At 37.7% G+C, this 20,516-nt stretch overlaps 1 protein-coding gene across 12 annotated transcripts in view; it reads left to right on the forward strand.

Annotated features, from left to right (window-relative positions):
* DMD (dystrophin) overlaps window positions 1-20,516 on the forward strand; it is a 1,096,913-nt gene that overhangs the window by 538,613 nt on the left and 537,784 nt on the right. Inside the window, exon 1 of one of the 12 annotated variants that reach the window (XM_040582474.1) lies at window positions 1,723-1,815. The exons of the other annotated variants lie outside the window; for them this stretch is intronic. The gene's annotated coding sequence lies outside the window, so the exon portion shown is untranslated. Of the gene's footprint in view, window positions 1-1,722; window positions 1,816-20,516 lie in introns of those variants that run through there. 12 annotated transcript variants of the gene reach the window in all.

Genomic DNA, 20,516 nt, shown 5'->3' on the forward strand with positions numbered 1-20,516 from the left:
CTATATTAGAAAGACACAGGCATAGCATAAGTATTGTTTTTCCTTTTCAGTCACTAGAGGATGATTCCTTCATGCATTAGCAAAAAAATGCAAACCCAAAGAACATTATGTATTAAACTTAAAATTTTCAAGATTTACATCTTAAGAGAGTTCATTTTTTAAAAAGATAAATGAAATACATCTGGCATTTTAACTTCTGTTTATTGTTTCTAAACTCATTAGTGACTGATTGCCTAGAAATCACAGCTGTTTGATGAGGTCAATAGGAGCCAAAAAACCTATACAGGCCAATTTAATGCCTCATAATTGGCAATGAAATTTGGAATGGGAACTCCTTATCATTTAGATGGATACAATGTTAGTGAAGAAAAAAACCCAAATCCTCTGAATAGATAGATAGTTGTGAAAGTTCCCATTCCTTTTACCTTGGTGGTCACATTTTCTGCTTGTCCTTTATTATGTGACTTGTTTTAATGGAGCCTAAGACCTTGGAAGTGGTAGAGGCATTCCTCCTCACCGAACCTCACTAAAAATAGGTACTGCTTGAAATAAACTGTGCTATTCAAACTATATATCCAAAGTGCATTTCTTGCCAAATGAGGTTATCACCTCTATGGTACAGCTGGCCTCTTATCTTCCTGGCACTTTTACTTCTGCTTCTAACCCCAGATTGCTGTGCCAGGGCCAAACAGGAGAGCCCTAGAAAATGGTATTTTCATTGTCAGCAAGCAGAAATAAATTTGTACACTACTATGGTTTGAGTAAGGATGTATAAAAAAGCATGTATTCTTCGACATTACTCTTAAAACAGCAAGGGAATAAAAAAGCCAGTCCTATTAGATAAATAAATTATTATTTCTGTTATATTTCATATCTACAGCATTAGCTATAACAGTCAACAATGTTCAATTTTAGACAGGCTTATCATAATAGTGGAAGCAGTGTTCTGTGTTCTGCTGAAGAATATTTAAAGCCTTATCATGGTGTAATGGGCCCAGTAGTGTCTCAAAAAACGGATTCATTCTAGACTGAATGTAGCATGAAACATGGAAAGCCAGGTGTAACTTGGTGTTGTAGGTAGACATGTAGGTTTTCTACAAGGACTCAAGTAATGCAAGTGAAACAGTCTACACCTTATACAGGAACATCAACATCTGTATGTAACAGGGAAGAAAGGAAATACATTTTTATAGTTAATTGAATCTAAACTAATAAAAAAAGTAATCCACAGAAAATTACTAAAATTGAAGTCTAACTAGACCTAAAATTATTTTTATTCATATATTGCATTTTCTTTACGTGATTATAACTTGAAGGCTGCAATGCTCATGTTATTCCATAAGATATTAGTAATGCAAATAGTTAACACATTCTATATTGAAAGATCAGCTGTTAAACTGATGGCCTCCCATGATACACAGTGCAATCAAAACATTACAGAAGAGTAGTTTCGCGAGTATTTGTTGGACTCAGAAGACCAGCTTACCAGTCACAGGCAAGGCTTATCCAATACAGGCAGGATTTTCCCTTTCTCCCCGCCCCCCTCCTCCCCCTCCCCCCTTTTCCCTTTTAAAATCCTTGCTCTCCCTTACTGTTGGTGTGCTGTTGAATCCAATCCGCAAGCGAGGCGAATTTCAGTCCAGCTTTTTCAGGGAGCCGCGGATACACACAAAGTTGGCTGATGTGCCATTCAGCATCCCAGCAGCTCTTTCTCTTCACACTCGCAATGGCAAAGCTTTGTGCGGATGCACTGCTGGATGCTCTGAACTAAAATCGTCTGGGGGAACTTGGCAGGTTTTGGACAGCCTTTTAAAGGTAAGGAAGCGCAAACAGGCGTGCTGGAGAAGGAATCTGCCGGTGGAGAGCGTGTTATGTTAGTGCTGTGCAGGCTGCATCTTAAGTCTCCTGCTCTGATGCAGGAGTCTGTGAGAAATAGGTGGGAGGGGATGCTTTTGTACTTGAAATAAGAAGCCCCAGATTAAGTGTTATCTCAATAACTACTTCAGAGCTGCTGACAAACGGTGTGGTGATCAAAGCTTTCCGAAAATACCTCTGTCAATTATTTATCCGCTCCCAAGTTAAACCTAACTGTATTAAAAACAGCAATAGAGGCCAGCAGCCCCAAGCTGCAAGGTGCTTTGAACATCTTGTCTTGCTGCTTTTTGAAGTCCCCTTATTGCAGTCAGTTTGGTTGAATACTCTGGAGAAAGAATGTTATGCACACTCACCTCTATTGGAGTGTTTTCTTTTTCTATAATCCACCGAGGAACAGTATGTTTTAACAATAAAAGGCCATTTTTTCATGCTCAAATCTCATACTGTGCTTAAATATCTTTCAAAAGACTACTCTTAGAGCCATATAGATGCCTGTGCTTTTAGGTTATAATTGATTTTCTTTTCAAATGTTGTAATAGCTAAGTGCTTCACTAAAATGTATTTTAAAATTTAATTTCACTTGTAAAGCAGTTCAGGCTTTTTGCTTAAAATAACCTGTATTAGAAATGCTGTTTTTACTTTTGGGTGGTCTGCTTCATCCATTTATGTATCTCTGTTCTTCAGGTGAGTGGTATATCAGAATGTCAGAATAACACAAGAAAATTCTACTATTGATGCTCATAGTCTATTTGAATTTTTCCTATTTTGATGAGCTAGTAGGTTTTATGTTTTGCAAGATTATACAAGTATTTTTTCACTATTTCTTAATCTCAAAATCCAACATGAAGTGCATAGTGTTTTTCAAGTTAATCTAGGTAGTGTTTTAACAAACAAACAGCACCCCCACTCCTATAGATTTCTCATAGTATGCGTATTACACAAGTGTTTATGGTAGCATGCATACCTCTTTTTAAAAAGTTTTCACCTGACAGTAACTCTGACAGCCTTTTTAAATAAAAAAGTACAGAACGCTTTTTCCCAACTCTTTAAATGTTTATTTTCTTGTAAACTTTTATTTTGATATCGATTATAGACTTTATGTCTTAGAATTGCATGTGTTACGCCAGGCTGATATTTCTTTCTGCTGTTACTTAAGGAAGTATTTGACAGTCACTCCCATGCATTTTCCAATTTGAGTCTAGAGTAAGTTAAAGTCTGAATACATATCAGATTAATTTTACATTTTAAATGAGGCATACCAGATAATGACATGAAGCAGAAAATATCTATATATGATTTTTTGCTTACCACTGTTAGCATAGTTCATAGAAAGTATGAAAAGAGATTATACATTTTAATATTTAAATTACTTCTGGAATTGCAGATTGATATTTTCAATGGGTTTTCATTACAGTTTCTGCCATTGAGGGAATGTGAGGGCTTTGAGAAAGATGGAGTGCTGTAATTACTAGGTGCACATGTTCATTAATCCTTCCTGGCTAGAAAAAGCTTCAAGTTCTTCTCCAGTGGCATATTCGTAAAGCTATAAATATCCAAATTGTGTCAGCCAAGAAGTCACACAGAATGGAGGCTCTTTTTGAGTTCAATTTCATGCACTGTTGCTTTGGTCTTGTGAGGGAGTGCTTTGCATTCCTTATGATGGATATTTGTCCTCTTACTTACAAAAGTTCAGAAAACAAACTGTTAGGTCATAGATAATTTTGTTTCAAGTAAATGCAGATAGATTATAACAACTATTCTTCAGGATAAAAATATGTAAAAATAACCTTCTTAAGACTCAAAACAGAAGAGTTGCCAAGATAATTTTGATCTTAAACATAACATTTTAGTAAACAAATTGGAAAGCTAGAGTCTAGGCTTAGGAAAATTTATTTTAGAGGAATGTCTATAGCAATCTGTTAGCACTGTTTTTCATTTAGCTATACACTGGTAAGTTAAATAGCATGGTGATGGAATACTGCATTTTTATCCTCTGACTTTCTTTTAAATATTCTAATAAAAAAGTCAGTCTCTAATTTCATATCAACAGAAAGTTTAGTAAATACATTTGTATCCCTAGCTCTCTGTTTCTATATGGATACCGAGACATAATTACATAAGTATTGTATTTAATTACAGAACATGTAAAGGTAATCTTCATCAGATGATAGTTTTTTTAATAGATATTTGAAATATACAATGGCATCTTTAAAATGCCTATATATAATTTCTCTATTAACGTGTATGTATGTATATATGCATTTCTGAAAATATTCTTGTTAACTTTTACTGGAATTGCACTGAAATATTGAATTATTCCTCCCTACCCCCCACCCCAATTCCATGTCTCAAATCTGTCATTTAACTTATAGGACTGTTTTGGGACTAAACATCAATTTAAATTTGAAAAGCACTAAAATATGTATTTGATTCAGTCGTAAGTGTCAGTAATTTTAGACTTTCATGCGAGTTCAGAATTAAGGTCTTTGCTGTTTGAGAAATCACGTTGCAAATTTTTGCTTTAAATTAACTCAGAAAACTACAAAATAACACAGATAGAGAGGAGATCATACCTTGCTTACACATGAAAATAGTAATTTTTACCAAAAAAAGCTTGAAAGAAGATACAGATGTTGCCTGTAGCTTGTGCACTTCATTCACGTTACCAGTCTTTACGAATCACTTGAGGAGATTTAGTGTTTCCTTCCTGTCCTACAAAAGTGGGAAAAACCAAGTGGTATTTAATTTTATTTTTATTATAATAAGAAAAAGAATAGAACTGCATCTATGTATTATTTAGGATAGAATGCATGCAGAACGTGAAAAGGCAAAGAGGCTGGGTATGGCTACTGGCCCCGCAAGTTCTCTGGCATCTGGCAGCGCTGGGGAACTGTCCAGCACGGAGCCGCGCCGCAGCCCCACTGCCCCCGGCCCTTGCCTAAGGGTCTGAGAGGTCTGGGCAAACATGAAGTTGGCTCTCAGGGTGTTCCCTCCCAGGGAGCTGAGAGTTAGATGGGAAATACAGTGCACGGTGTGGATTGCAGGGAATTTTTTAATGGGGATGCGGGATTTGGGTAAAGGATTAAGATCAGCCTGTCTGACAGGGTCACGGTGCCGCTCCTAGGCAGGTAGCATTTGGGCACAGTACCGTGACACGGGTTTAACCTAGTATTTTTATCTTATGTTAAATAGTATAATTTCTGGTAAAAATAACGTATTTGGTTTATGTGGCAAGGTTTGGGTGGCAGGCTGCTACAGGGGTGGCTTCTGTGAGTAGCTGCTGGAAACGACCCCCATGTCCAATGGAGCCAATGCCAGCCAGCTCCAAGACTGACCCGCTGCTGACCAAGGCTGAGTCCATCAGCAATGGTAGTTGCACCTCTCTGATAACATGTTTAAGAATGGGGGAGAAAGAATGCTGTGCAACGAGTTGGGAGAGAAGAGTGAGAATATGTGAGAGCAACAGCTCTCCAAACACCCAGGTCAGTGCAGAAGGAGGGGCAGGAGGTGCTCCAGGTGCCAGAGCAGAGGTTGCCCTGCAGCCCGTGGTGATGACTGTGGTGAGGCAGGCTGTCCTCGTGCAACCTGTGGAGGTTAGCAGTGGAGCAGATCTCCACCTGCAGCCTGTAGAAGACCCCATGCCAGAGTAGGTGGATACCCAAAGGAGGCTGTGACCCTGTGGGAAGCCCATGCCAGAACAGGTTCCTGGCAGGACCTGTGGCCCTCTGGGGGACCCATGCTGGAGCAGTTTGTGAAGAAATGCAGCCCATGGGAAGTACCCACGTTGGAGAAGTTCATGGAGAACTGTCTCCTATGGGAGGGACCCCATGTTGGAGCAGGGTGAGAGTATGAGGAGTCCTCCCCCGAGGAGGAAGGAGCAGCAGAGACAACTTGTGATGAACATGTCCCCCTGCACCACTGGGAGGGAGGAGGTGGAGTAAACTGGGATTGAAGTTCAGCCTGGGAGGAAGGGAGGGGTGGAGGGGAAAGTGTTTTAATATTTGGGTTTATGTCTCATTACCCTTCCCTGATTTGATTGGAAATAAATTAATTTTCACCAAGTAGAGTCTGGTTTGCCTGTGACAGTGATTGGTGAATGATCTCCCCCTGTCCTTGTTTTGAGCCATGAGCCTTTTGATATATTTTCTCTCCCCTGTCCAGCTGAGGCGGGGAGTGACAGAGCAGCTTTGGTGGGCACCTGCATCCATCCAGGGTTAACCCACCACAGATAGGTAGTTATCAGTATATTTTTATATCTTGCATAAGAGCATTTTTTTACATTGTTGTATTGAATATTCAAAGAATGTTTCTTTTTTTTTTTTTAATTCCAGCATTTTCCTTGTTAATCTACTTTTGGTCTGGTGTTGGTGGCTTTCTTAATTGTTTTTAGCTTAGTAACTGTTTGATTATTTCTCCCTGTTACTAAGAGGTTGTGGCAAGACTAGAACTGCTTTCAGGCACAACTTTTTTCATGTTCATCAGTTCTAATGATTTTCAGAGAAAAAAAAAAAAAAAACAAAACAACAAATCCACAACCAAAACACTAAGTCATGGAAATGTTCCTTCCTTCCCTTTGAGAGATTTATCTAAAACTTCATTTAAGAGAGACTGAAAAAAAACCCCAGTTATCATTAATGAATCCATAATAGGTGGCTCTTACAAACATATTGTTCTATTCATGCTATTTAGAGGCACAAACCCTCAACATTATGAGCCACAATCTGACCTCAATTGTATCTCTGCTTAAATTTTCAATTGTTACTATATGCCATACATATCTGGGGGGGTGGGGGGTGGGCGCGGAGGAAGTCTTAAATTCCAGTTGGGTATCATTTCACATGTATATACTGTCATTCACATTTCTCATATAAAACCCTTGCACTGTTGAGTTTCACTAGTAGGAAAAGTTTGTTGTCTGTCAACAGAAAACTGTACAACATGTATCTGACAAAACCAATCAATACGTATGTCTTCCCTGAACTCAATTAACTAAAATATTATGAAAGAACACAAAACAAATTCAGTATTATATCCGATGAGAGACCTGTCTAGCCTAATATTTAACAATTGGACTTTATGATCTTAAAGGTCTTTTCCAACCTACATGATTCTATGATTCTGTACCTGATGTAAACAGTAGTACATTCTCAACAAGGAGTAGAAAAAATGAGCCCAATATGCAGAGGTGCTTCCCAGGTGTATTTCCTCATCATCCAGTGCTCAATACTTTAGTGACTTTATGAGGCACTGCTTTATGTCACAGATTTGAGTGGAGTTTAAAATCATATTGTATAATGTTTCTTTTTTTGGTAAGCAGAAGGTCAAAAATCAGTCTTAAGGACACTTTATCCCATTGTTTTCCTGAAAAACATTATCTCTTTATTTTCTTTGCTGCTTTTAGTTCTGGCCACTGGTAATGATTGGCCAGATACCACCTTAGTTTTGGTTCATCAGAAAACAGCTAAGGCATTTCAGCTAGCTCCTGCATACATTTAATGATTAATGGTGTCTTACTGAAAATATGTTCACCCTTGGACACCCTTTAATGGTTTATTTTCTTTCCCCTTTTCTTTTTTGTACACTTTTTTTAAGTAATAAGTTTTATAAAACAGGTGAGTGCATATTTTTGCATTTCTGTACTTACTTAGAGACAGCATAATGGCTGTAAAATTACCTGAAATTATTTATGGGTAAATGGAGTTTTCCTGATATGTTTTTCCATAGATTCTATTCTTCAGCCTAGTCTTCCAAAATCCTGACTATTTATCAAAGCTCTGTGTGAGGACAGAATGAGAAATTTTATTGTGCAGCAGTAAAACACATTAACATTATGTTAAGTACACTGGTAAGCATGCCATTGCAATTTCATTGATGGACATTGAGTATGTGATGAATTTGATCAAGTTAGAGTGGTATAACAAATGGCCATCTCTTTATCAAAGTAATGTTTTTTAGTCTAACTTTTCTGTAGCCAGTAATGTAGATTTGCATTGCCTCTGGCAAAAGATGGAGTTCAAGCTCAGTCTCTCACTTCTTTTGATGAGCGTAACTTAATTTCTAGGCCACAACATATTAAGGGAGGCCCCTGTTTTTTAAAAGAAAATGGCAGCCATAACCGCTTTTTGCATGAAACCAAATTCTTTCTGTTTGTCTTAGGCATACTCGGGGAAAACTTATGGTTTTAGCCCCCATTTTTGGCACTGTTTAGTGCAGCATGCATTTTATATGGCAGTAGTGGTATGCATGTGCAGGATTAGCCTATCTATACATCCAAATGGCAGTTAGGTATGTCTCTGGGTAAAATCTGATATCTGGACTCTAGTTGATAGCCTAGTCAATCAGACTAGAAAAGTCTAGTCATCAGACATTTCAACTGTGTTAAAATGATAGTATATGGTATTGTGAATATATAGTTCTTTTCAAATGTGTTTTTCCCACATAAGGGGAGAAAAGAATGTAGTGGCATGATTTTGGATGCCAAAAGGGTATTGTAGTTAGTAATTATCAAGTAGGTCGCCCTACCTCCAGTTCTTTGCTTCGCAGATTTTCCTTCTGTTTTGAGTAACTTGCTAAAACTCTGACATTGTTGTATACCTATGCCTTTTTCCTTTTCTACTTTTGATTTCATTACTCATTTACTTTATGTTTCTTATTTGACCAACCTTCGAAATTTGCTGTACAACAGAAACCACAAGAATCTGTCTTGATAAACTCAGTCAGCCAAGAGGCCAAGGCCTTTTGTTACCTGTGATGAGGTAAAAATTGTGATTATGGTGTAGCACAGGCATACCTTGGTCTGGTTAATAGTAGCAATGTAACCACCATAATACACATCCTAGTGTGGACCGTAAACCAATTAATAAAGCTTTTACTAGTGGTTCATACTAACTGCATTGCAGGCAGCCTTGAAATTAGCTGGTAATATTATCTGAGGTCTGACTGGCTTTATGGGTGTCCATGACCAGCCCGATGCAGCTTTAGATCAGCTAACATCTGCAACAACCTTGATTTCAGAAAAGCAGTTTCTCTTGCCTGCTCTTTGACAATCAGTGTCGTTGCAAGGAGCCACAGAAGAAACCTCTGCTAAGTTTCTATGCACAAGTCAGAATGGAATCAAAAAGCTCTTTTTCTGCTCTCCTTTCTTCATTTTATAAAGTGATGTTTGGAAAACACTGTGCTCTTTTCCTCATCTTGCCATGTCCTTTGCTATGACCTGCCTTAGATATAACATGAGTGTAAGCAGAAGGAGCTACCATCTTGTAGCCTGATGCGTTTCTGTCCATTATAGATTAGCTTTTCATTGCTTCTGGAAATGGAGGTGGACATACACAGAATCCTGTAGAGGCTGAACCACCAATCAATCTCACTAGAAACCCTTAAACAAGTAAATCTGAGCTTGTAGTGTCCTTGACACTACCTACAGAAGTATAGATATTCTGTTTGGAAACCATATACTCTTGACTTTCTCTCCCGTGGAACAGAAGATTGAAACTGTGCCAGAAATCCCATATGCAAAGTAATTTTACCATATTTCATTTTTTTTAGACTTTATATCATATGATAACAGTATTTAACAGAAAGAAGCTATTCTCCAAACTGTAGCAGTAAGAGGAACAGATTGTATTTTTAATTTTTTTTTTCACTGGAATATTAGTGAAGTGGCCCAGATGAGTGGTGTGTTAATACCTATAATGCTTTATTACAGTTAGGATCACAATCATCTTGTGGATATGTTGTTGTTGATCACCTAAATTGTGTGGGAATTTTAGTTCACAGACAGAAATTGCTTTGGATATTAGCAATGTAATAAAAGAAAAGCAAGGTGAGAAAAGACAGGAAGCAGATCTGAGATCCATCGATGTTTCTCTTGACCTGCAGCATCATTCTTGACACAGCTACAGGACACATACAAAACTGAAGTAGCAGATACATACTTTCCCCTGCGTGATCTCCTTCTACAATATGTTATCTGGTAAACTGCAGTCAGCCTTTTGTTGTGTTTACTTTATGGAGATTAAAAGGTCCTGGAGGTTTTGTGAGGGGAGAAAAGAAATGTAGAGGACTAGAAATGTAACATGGATTAAAAAAGTACGAAGTCAACCAGGTTTATCATACATCCTAATGCCAAATTATATTTATAGATATAACTTTAAAATGTATATTTTACTTACAGCTTTAACACTAGTGAAACCCTACAAATTCTTCCTTCTGTCACTTTTTAAGCTATATGTTTGTAACAAGCATAATACTTACAGACAACTAATCACTGATTTTTATATTTTTTTAAAAAATCTTTGGATAGTTTTTTTTTTCATTAAAGTAATTTATAGGTTAGCATACTTGATTCCATGGATATTTTTTCCCTTAGGTATATATATTAAATGTTCAAACTGTGAGAACCATGGAGAAATTCACCTAATGCTTATACAGACTCTTCACCATATTTTGAAATTATTTGTTCACCCTGGAACTGTACAAGGAATCAGCAGAGCTGCTGAATCTTAGCAGTAGCATGCTCTGTTGAACTTAAAGCACCTCTGCTTTCTAGTTTCATGAGAACCAGCGGGTTTAATGCCAAGGAAGTTTAACTGATACTAAATATAGCATCAGTTAGAGGGCATATCTAGTAACATTACAGTGAGCTTCAAATGTTACCATCATTCATAACATTTTCTATCTGCCTAGTCTATTATGACTTGCACATTCTGGCAGTGTTGCTCTTATTATTCGTGATAACAAATCCTAACATCAGCAATTTTTTGACAACGACCCACTTTTAATAAAGAGAGTATGCTAGAATTGGTCTTAATGTGTATACTGCCTTACACCTTTATTATTACAATATTTCATGCAGTGCTGCCTTAACAAGTTTTCCCTTGCCTCCTGCTCCCTGCGTGTATTGATTTATATATGGCATTATGCTTTAGTAGTGAGTGAATGTCAGAATTGAAAATTGGTTCATCCAAACATGTATTTTGTTTTTATGGTTTGATCAGTATAGAAATGCAATTAAATATGCCTCCATATTGTGCAATGGGTAGCCTACTGGCCACTTCAATTTTTCCTTTTGAAAAGATGATATTCAGTTTACTCTCCTGGTTCCTTTCTTTACTGTAGAAGTAAGCTGTTACAGATGGTACACATGACACTAAGTAATTCAGCGATAACCACAAGATTATACATTTAATAGGAATTCATTTCTAGATGATAGTTTCTGATTTATCAGGAGTGGATTCTTTAAGATTTTAATAAAGCTTTTCATACAAGACTTCAAGTGAAACATATCTACCAGTCATGTTCATATGCTTTCTGAATGCAGTTTGTTTAAAAAAAAAAAAAAAAAGAAAAAAAAAAAGTGCTATTTTAGAAAACTTTTTAGGCCTCTGATTGATTTTATTTAGCCAGGCAAAAGGCCTAAAATACTAATCATATGACTTTATTGATGAAATAGTTACTTTGATTTTTATTTTTTCAGCATCTTCAAAGTTAGGAAACTGTAATTAAGTGTTAGGTGCTTAGCTTTACTGTTTTATTCCATTTGATAATGCAAAAGAGGAAAAAATGTCCCAATCAGCAAAATAGTCTAGAATTTCTTCATGTATTTAGACTATAGGAAAAATCAAATCCCTTGTTTCTTTACCTTGTTTTTAGTATATCTCTTTTTCCACTGAATATCACACAGTTACTTACAGCTATTGATCTTGTTGGAGTGTACTCAACCGCTGTTTGCAGAGACCTTCCTCTTCAGCTGCAATACAGAGGTTTAGCTTCCTGATTTATTTTCTTACACATATGATGAAAATTAATAATTAAGGAAACTTAGGTGCAATAGTTTTTGGTTGATTTGTTTTCATAATGCTATCGTGGTACAACGTTATTAGACATTTAAATAAATGTGAATTATTCCATGCCCCGTGCAAGCATGCTAAACATTCTCCTGACAATTTTAAATCACTTCAGTTGAATCTAAATATGCGTATGAGCAGGAGTTGAGCGAGTGATGTGACTCAAGAAGAAGCAAAGGGTACTACTACTTTAAAATATACATATTTAGAGAAACAGACCACAGCAAAGTCAGTTTTAAGGAAGCCTGTGGATGGCAGGGTAGGACCAGGAGGAAATGCAAGATTTACTAGAGCCTGTAAGGAAAATCTCTAACAAGTTATAATATTAATCTGCCTGAAACTCCAGGAGGCTGATGTCAGAGTAGCATCACATTGGAGGGAGAGATGTGGAGGGCTATATAATGTTCTACCCTCCAGGTACTTAGTTGGTCAGTAGTGAATCAAGGACTGGTCTTCTAAGAGTGCTGCCCCTCAGGATGACTTAGATGCAAAGGATTCCATATCTCATCTTGGAAAGACGTAGCCTTATCACTGTGGACCTAAACAGATATTTCACAGATCACCAGGGACATATGGTCCCTTCTCTGAGCTGACTCGGTCCCTTCAAGAGAGGTAGCATTCCCCTCTAAAGAAGCTTTATCGGTGCTGATCACATAGTGTAAGAAATACCAGGCGGACAGGAACAGCTTCTTTAGCCCCTTACCTTCCTGACACCAGTTTATTGGTGTTTAAACTATACATGTAAATAACCACTAAATAAAGTGTGGGTAGTTTCATATTGATTCAGAGCACACTGATCTGTGAAACGGAACATTTGTATTTAATTTAAAATTGTTTACTATTTCTACACAAGAGAGAGCTATGTAGGCTGTGAAGGGATTGTTGATGAGGACATAGTGAGGCCCATGTTATGTTTTGAGAATATTGCTGAATTTTTTGACTGTAAACTCTACCCATCAAGAATATAAACAGGATTGTGCCGCAGCTGCAGATTGCATCTGGCCTGCATAAGCATATCTAGACAAATTGTGCATGATTTGCATGTTTTTATTTGAAACCTCTATCACCCATTATACAGCATTTTCCTGTAATACTGGGATGTAGCCAGGCAAAGAGAATGAGGAAGCTGTGGAGAGGCAATCAGATATTTAAAAGGTTGGGGCACAGGGATCCCCGCCTAGATTTCAATAAGCTGGATACAATTTTCTGCAATTGGGAAATTTAGAAAGGGATTGGTAAGAGATATATGTCTGTGTGCAAAGTGTAACATGAAGACTGTAAGTGTGCATTATTCATCCCTCATGGATGCTTACACACCTGTTTTTTGCTTCCACTCTAAAGGAAGATGCATCTGCAAAAGAAAACTGAGGTGGGAATTTAAGAGGAAGGAAGAATGGGTGAAAGGTGCAGTAAGAAGTAGGATAGAGCCCTGAACTGTCCATGTGGCAAAAGGAGGAAAAATGGAAAACAGATATCAATGAAATACAGATTTTTAGACTGTGTTTAGAGGTATAGAATGGAGGTGGAAGGGAAAGAAATACATAGTCTAAAAAAGAAGATGAAGGCACTTTGTTTCTTGATGTCCACCGTCACAGAGGGGAAAAAGGAAGGAGGCAATACAGTAAACCAAGGGGAAGTAGGTATCCACCTCTGAAGGCAGGACAAAGTTAGCTTTATGTGTAGGGAAGGTATTCCTGGAAAGAGATAGCCTGGAAGTGTATTGTGAGTTAAGGACAGAAGGGAGAGATACATGAGTGTTTTGGTAAAATGCTAGAGCTAAGCAGCTGTTAAAATACTGTTAATTCACAGGACTGTTAGGTGATTTGAGAAGGTGTGATTTCTCAAGTCCTACTGTATCCATCAACCTAGAGAAAGTCAACGGCTGCACAGCTTACCTGTCTTGCAGAAGTATAGGAAGACAAATCCTATAATATTTTGCTTATTCATCTGTCACCTAGAAGTTATTTTTCACTATTACTGGAATGACTGCTTAAGTTGCAGCTTATGGCACCCATCTAAATGTTACGAGTAAATGACTGAACAGAAAAGAAATCCTTCCTTTAACAGCTTGAATAAAGCTGTTGTACCATTACTGTTACTCTGTCTCTCAAGTCCTTTTTATTCAAGTTACCGCAGTACTTATGCTCCAATTTACAACGGATGGGATTAGCTTTTCTTTTTACTTATCCATTCTGCCTTTCCCCAGCTGGAGTACTGAACCTATTAGCTCTGAGGCATCAAAAATGCATCCAGTATTAACATCTCCCTAGCTGCTTCTTTCCCCCTAGTAATAGGACCTCGAGTTGCCCAGAGCCTTGTAGTGGAACTACCCCCACCTTTTTCTTTGAAGTGAGCATAACAAAAGACATCAAAGGGCTCCCAGTCTTTAAAGATAAGTGTATTAGAGCACGAACTAATAAGGTAGAAAAAGGTGGCTGTTAAGAGATAGGAAATTCTGATCTGCTGAGAGAGATGAAATGACTATCTAAACCAAAAATTACTCTTTGGTTACTATATGATTGTGTGGTGGACCTTTTTTGCATCCTTCCCTATGAGTCCCATATTCAGTGTCTTCTCGGTTGAATTAACTCTAAAACATCCCTCTGGGTTCTTAGGAAGCTTTCCTCCATCATCTTTAGGCTGAAAAGACACCTGCTTGCTGCTGATAGCACATCCTGACTCCACTCAAAGTCTTGCCCTTTGGTCTATTGTAGCTGGCTTCAGTGTTGGCTGGTCTCTACCTGCCCTACTCTGTGCCCTGAAGCTTTGCTCCTCAGAGCACACTGAGATCCTCTGGGGAATGGAGCAGCCTGCTTTTTTTCCCGAAGAGTGGATACACAGTGCTGTAGCCAGTATCATGCAGGTGTACTTCTTTCCCACTGCCCAGCTTTTCTTGCATTTTAAAGAAGTGTAATACAATACATAGTATATGCGCAGTAAGATTTACACTACCAAACAAACACTGCTATCGTATGTTACATATGACCTCATACATGATAGTGCATTTCTTAAAAAAAAAAAAATTTCATGTAATGATGGAATATAGAGGCTGATGAACTAAAGGGTTTGGACTGTGTTTAATGGTAAGTTGGGCATTTTTGCACAGGGTTGGGACACATCAGCAGACTTTCAAAAGGCATACAGAACAATAAAATGTTCAAAAAATCCTGGTTCGTGTCAGCATATGTATCCATAACATGCAAAGAGACAACAAATGGAAGATGCTGATCTATGGAAAAAGAAGGAATGGCAGTAGCTAAGACAGAGTTGAACATTGGAAATTTGGTAAAAAAAAAAAAAAAATAGGAGGAGGAATAAGTGGAATAAAGGCCACAGAGTACAAGGAAATATTTCACAACAAGATTTGAAAGGAGGATTATTCTACCTACAGAGTTTGCTCAACATTATGTAAAAAATGATGTAGTGGGCAGAGAAGATTCCTTTCTGACTGGTGAAATTAAGAGAAGTAATTTAAGTAAGGATTTGGTATTTTCTAGTTTGAAGGAGAGATTATATCTTGATAAAATGAAACAAAAACATCAAAAGAAACATAGAGTTGTGTCTCTTCAAGGTAGAAGTAAGGTCTGGAGAAAGACAGTCTGAGAAGGTAATTGTAGACAAGAGTAAAGGGATTTCAGATGCTATCTATAACTACTTTAACAGACCATGTGTATATTGAAGGTTACTAGCATCTCAGTAGAGCCATGTGTAAGATTATGTGACACTTTAACTGCAATTTAAACAATCAGCAGATAAATAACACTACGTGTTTTTGTGAGAACTTAGCACATACAGTTTTTGAGGCTCCAGTGGCACTGGCAACTTTCCAGCTAAGCTCACCCTCAAGAGGAGATTTTAACTGTGCTGGTACTAGTTTTCCAAATATGAAACAAACAAAAAAAACCCCATGTCTTTCCTGAAGGTAGCCTGTATCTGCCTGCAGGAACAAAAACCTGAGAGAATACCTTTTCCTACCTTGCCCCCAGGAGGGACTCTATACAACTTATCTTACTAATAACTTATGGCAGATACAAATGTGTATCATTTTAAGTCTGTATTGATGCTACACCCTCTCAGGCAGTTAACGCCAATTTAGAAATACCGCCTGAATGCTGTTGTGGGCACTACTGATTCCTTACTTTACTGTTGGAAAAACTGCACATCTTCCTCTTCCTCCATGTGGTAGAAGTGCGCTGTATAAAAAGCAGCAACCATAGCATATACCTTAATGCTAGCGTTTGAAGTGGTGTTAGTCTGTACCCCTTAGGCTCTTCAAGATCACTGCTAAATCTCAACCAGTAATAAAAATTCACAGTCATAACTGTATTACTTTAATGAATATTATGGCTTTCTCAAATTCAAATCACAGCAGCGGGAGGGAAAACCACCTTTGGCAGTGGGAATTTAACCTCTACAGAATCCATACGTGGAATAGCAACAGTCTATCTCTTTTTTGGAAATCTATTCTTTATGCTATGGTTGAGAGAAAAGTCCCCAAAAGCTGTTCCTGTGCTTCCGTTCTCACAGGCCCCAGCGGGAGGCTGTGCCTTGGGGATCGTCCTCTTAACCTGCCTGGGGCAGGTGTCTTGCCTGGGGCTGTGACAAGCCTTGTGCCCTCTGCTTGGTGCAGCCTCTCAGCTGAGATCAGCTCCAGCCATTGCACTCCTTTTCCAGTGTGAAATCAAACAGATTAGTTTAAACCTTCAAAATTACCTCTTTGCTTTGCAACGGGTGGCAGAGAAGAGGAATACTCATTTAGTGAGGCACTGGTCTCAGTGGGGAAACAGCAGTTTGTTATTCTCCCTGAACGCAAAAGTGCATTTAATCTGCCTTGAGAGATGTGGAGTGCCGCAGCACCACAGTCACTTTAGAGAGCCAGAAATGTGGGCTGCTATGGAAAGTGACAGACCCACCCCTTCCTTTGTGCTGGAAGTACTCTCCTCGATGCTGTATGCTGAGTAGGATTAGCAAACTGGAATTAATTTCCCAGCTGAAAATTACCCCCTTATTACATCTGCCTGAAAACTAACCAGGAGAAGTTTTTTGATCTACGTGGTCATAGGAGTACTAGCGCTGGCATAAGGGTGGGGGGTGAGGGGTGCCTTGCAATAGCTTGTACTTGCCTACCTGGGACAGGGTATTCCCCAAGAGGTGCGGGCAGTGACAAGTGTCTGGAGGAGGAGCCTCAATTACCATGTGTACTAGTCTTGGTTCAGTTTAAGTAGCTGCTGACTCGAGCAGGTTATTCTGGAAAAGGGCAATATGCTTGTGAGACTTACTGAGCATGAGTATTGTGTGTGAAAGAAACAATTTACTAGTTTAAGGTACCATCATTCTGAGGTGGTTTTCCCCCTCTTCTCTTTTGATATTAGCAACATTCATCATTATATTCTCTGCATAAATAGTTTAGTAGTATTCATTGAAAAGTAGACTATAATAAAAAAAAATCTCATTTTAAAACTGTGTGCTCTGTTTTCTTGAGCTAATACTCAACAATAGAATAAGTAATAATAATACACATACTTAATAATATAATCCTTCATGCAGCAGGTTATAGTAAACAAAAATCCTGTTGGTATTTCTCTGAGTTCTCTAATTTTCCTTCTGGAATCCATAGCAAAACAAATCCCTAGAGATGCCAAAGGTAAGAAAAATAACGGACATAATCACTATTTTAATTTCAGGACACAAGATTGTATTTCTGCCCTTTTTGTACTTTAAAAAATAAAATACCAAGCTGTGCATACAGGATTGAAACAAGTGTTTATATTAAGTAGCAGTGACAGGAAAGGAACATTAATTATATATAAATAAAAAACTTGTTTTAACTTAGGCATTTGGTGGCTAAAATTTGTCTTGCTGTTTTCTGCTGCTGGTTTGTTGTTGTTGTTGGGTTTTGTTTGGTTTTTTTTCTCCTGATATGTCCAGTTTCAAGGGATGAATATTTCTGGTACTTATAATGTAGACCAGTGGAAACCACAATGAACCTAAACATACAAAATTGTTTGCCAGGAGACCAAGGGTAAGTTCTGATCTCTGTAGGGTTCCACACAAAAATAACCAAGCACCGTGTCTAATCCTTAGATCCAGCGGATGAAGTTTACTCTTCTGAGAAGCAGAAATTAACCTCAGTTTTTAGAGCTGTTTTCAGACTTCACTTTCCAATTGAGAATTAGCAACCTGAGAAACAGAATGGCTTGTGTGGATCATAAAAATGATTAGACGTTTGGGGCCAGTCATCCTACCATATATCTGTCACACTAGGATTGGTTGTTAGAAGGATCTTCTGTGTTTTGGTTTTACCAAAATCATTTGTCCCTTTCCACCTCTATAACCTGTCTTGTAAATGTCATTTATTTCTAGCTACGTGATGTTTGCCAGATGCCATTCTGTAAGGAAAAACTGAAAACTGTGCAAACATACTAGCTGAGAAGGCAAGGTAAAGCAAGGATTTGTCCATCAAGATCTGCAGATTGGTAGAAATTTAAATGGCAATGTATACCTTTTTCCTTTCAGTAATTGTATTTCATGCTGAAAAATACCCTCTGTTGGTCATATTTTTGCACTTGTCAGTAAATCTTGAGTCAAACTAGGAGTAGAAATCTTAAGCAGAAATTTGCAATTTCACTTCAGGATGTTAACAGGAAAAGGAAACTTTGCCTGTAACTTGTAATTGGCAAATTGTAGTAGTAATCATGTAAATAAAGGTGAATCATTATGTAAGTTCTAAAATAATAAGATTTGCTTTTAAAAAAAACCTTAAAATATCATCCTGAAACCTGGCTTTAGTAAAATGGTGAAAACAGGTATTTTGTGTTGAAAATAATTTATTTTATGCTAAACAGTTAATATGGTATTGTTGAAATTTTTTACGAAGATCAAAGACTTAGCCTGTGGCATTACAATAATATATCGAAAGCTTTCAAGAAAAATTAGAAATGATCAGCAAACATTTTTATGGTACTGGCAACAATGGCAGTATTACCCTGTGTGGCACTGTGAAATGCATTTCACATTTTGTAATTTATTTTTTTTTATTATATGCATCTTTTTTATTCTTTTTTTGCTTCAGGTTTCTTATGTGTCTTCTGAGTTTAAACAAAATACTATGTAACACATTATAACTTAAAACTGTTAGAAGGCTGCCTAGATCATATTAAGCTATTTGGTTCTGATTATCATCTCAAAATATATCCTTTCAAGTTAGAACAGCCTCTTTCTTTTCTCAGTTAGCATATCTGCTCTGAATAGAGTATGAAACACTCAGCTATTTTGGATGGCATGTTGGTAATTGTTTTCCACTCACCTAAACAGTAGAGCAGAAGATAGTGTTATGTGAACCAGGTGCAGTTCGTATTTTTAATTTCTTTCATTTACTGTAACTAGAGGCTCATGTTTTGTTAAGCTTATGAATCTGGAAAGCTGCAATCATCTGAATATAGCCACCTCCATACCTTACTGCCAGATGCTGGCAAAACTTACTGCCCCATTGTGCCTACCATACATGAGTCTTCTCTCTGTGAGCTTTCTTCCTTTCCGAATCAGTGTATTGTACTAGGAAAAGGATAATACGTTTGGTTTGGTCCTGATGTGCTTTCAAGAAATTTGGCTTCAACAGGGAATGATTCATAACATTTTTGCTTTGCTTGTGTAGTTTAAAGGGCCACTTTCTATTCTTCCTCAAGGCATATGCCTTTGCAGGGTTGTTAAGAGTCCGATACTCTCTGATCAGATTCTTTTAAATATTTCAGACATTGATGAAGATATTAATGTTTTAATACAAAGTTTACTTACTTCAAGGCATTTGATGTTACATAGGAGGTTTATTTAGCAAAGCGATACAACAGTATACTGAAGTCACAACATAAACATAATGTAGCAATTGCAGTACAGCTGTATCACAACACCAATGTGATTCCCATTAGTGGTCTTACCATCGTGCTTACCATCAATGATGCTGCTCATCCACAGCTGCTTGAGAAGCATGCATGGCTTGAAGCCAGCTCAAGCCCGCTGCTGTCTTCAAAGTTCATTTTGTTTGTTGTTCAATTGTTACACTCCATGTTGAGCTGAGCTGCATATATACTTCCCCCACACTGGTCTGGCTGTCTCAGGAAGATAATACTTTCTATTGATTATTTTAGGGAGGGCCATTTGTACAACCTGTTGACCCACTCAACCAATACAGCTCTTTATATATAGCAAAGGCCACCCTCCAGTCCCCTTAGCATTAGAGATGAGTTCAGCTTCCTTTACACCACCTGTGGTCACTGCCTAGGTTCTTGTCAGAGCTTTGTGAGCACATTGCCTGTGTCCAACTTCTCCGAGCTTTCTTCCATTGCAGGGGTTTGTTGATCAGTTTATTGATTCAGGTAGAGAAGTATTATGTGACTTTTTGCTTTTTTTCCTGTCGCTTATCTTTTCAGCTTAAAAAAGGACCAGACAGTGAACACTAAAATACCCATCCTGCTATAAAACTGTTGTACTAAACAATCTCCTGTGCTTAGTAAAGGAAATATAGGTCCAAATTTGCAATGTGTTAATTCTCACAACATCTGTATTAAGGAAGGGCGCATTAGGAATGAGGAAAACTCTTTTAAAAACCATATGTTTCCCTATTCTTTCTGCCGTATCTGTTCAGGTAGTTTACTCTTGAAGGTATGTTGCTAAATATGTATTTTTTGATGTATGAGTGGTACAAAGCAAATCATAATTTGTTATCATTTGCCATGACTTTCTATGTGCAACTTATTTTTTTAAAAGATACCTTGTCCTAATGGTACTTTACAACCCATA

This window comes from Falco naumanni, chromosome 2, assembly GCF_017639655.2.
Source record: "Falco naumanni isolate bFalNau1 chromosome 2, bFalNau1.pat, whole genome shotgun sequence".
Taxonomy (NCBI): domain Eukaryota; kingdom Metazoa; phylum Chordata; class Aves; order Falconiformes; family Falconidae; genus Falco; species Falco naumanni.